Source organism: Silene latifolia, chromosome Y (assembly GCF_048544455.1).
Source record: "Silene latifolia isolate original U9 population chromosome Y, ASM4854445v1, whole genome shotgun sequence".
Taxonomy (NCBI): Eukaryota; Viridiplantae; Streptophyta; class Magnoliopsida; order Caryophyllales; family Caryophyllaceae; genus Silene; species Silene latifolia.
The window spans coordinates 44,185,948-44,186,913 of NC_133538.1; the positions used below are offsets into that span (position 1 = coordinate 44,185,948).

The window sequence follows — 966 nt, forward strand, 5'->3', positions numbered from 1 at the left end:
ATGGAGATTTTTATTGAATATTGCTGCTCTATACCCCCGCCGGCCGGTGTCACCCAAGATTAGATCAAGGAGACCATGTTCATTTTCTCCCTTCGTGATGCTGCAAAAGAGTGGTATAGAGATCTGGACCGAGCCGCTCATGGGATCACCGACTGGAATTCCTTAGCCCTGGCATTCTAAAAAAAGTACTTCTCTGCCTCAAAGACGAATGCCATTAGAGCTCAGATCACGAGCTTTAAACAAGGGCCTGATGAGAAATTTCATGAAGCATGGGTCCGTTTCAAGAAACTGGTGCGAACCATACCGCACCATGGGTTCGAAAAATGGAGTCTTTGCAACCGTTCTATAATGGGTCAGTATGACGATCGAGGGCTATTTTGGATCTTTGCGACCAATGGCCGATTTGCTGAGAACATGGGAGAGACTAAGGGGTGGAAGATCATCGATGATTTGGCCACTCATAAGGCTGAATATGGGAATTCGAGAGGAAACCAGAGGAGAGCTGCTGAATCTTCCTCTGTTGCTGCACTAGAAGCTCTCACTGCAAGGTTTGCCAAATATGAATTGGGAGGAGCTTCAAAAGGTGGGATGTACCATGTTAACGCTGTTTCAGACGGTCCTTTTGTCTGTAGATGATGTGGAGCTGAGGGGCATATCTCAGAAAATTGTTCTGTCGCCTTTGAGTCTTGTGCTGCCTTTCAACACTATAGGCAGACAAACACGTACTATGAGCCGAATGTCCACCCCAACTAGAGGTGGAGTAGCCAAAATGTCCTGAATCCGACTCAACCTCCACAACATCAGCAACAGCAAGCTTATGTGCCCCCTCATCATAAGCAACAACAATACCAAAAACCTCCCTATGTGCCGCAGCAGCAACAATCCCAGAATTCCGATTTTGCCGAGTTTAAGAACTTGTTGCTGAAGGAGTCCCAAGCTAGAGAGGCCGGGATGAAGCTACTAGAG

General features: G+C 47.1%; 1 non-coding gene across 1 annotated transcript; it reads right to left on the reverse strand.

Annotated features, from left to right (window-relative positions):
• Nucleotides 1-210: 210 nt before the first annotated feature.
• LOC141636193 (small nucleolar RNA R71) lies at nt 211-317 on the reverse strand. The gene has a single exon (XR_012540821.1). It is a non-coding gene; the product is annotated as a small nucleolar RNA R71 (small nucleolar RNA).
• Nucleotides 318-966: the final 649 nt, after the last annotated feature.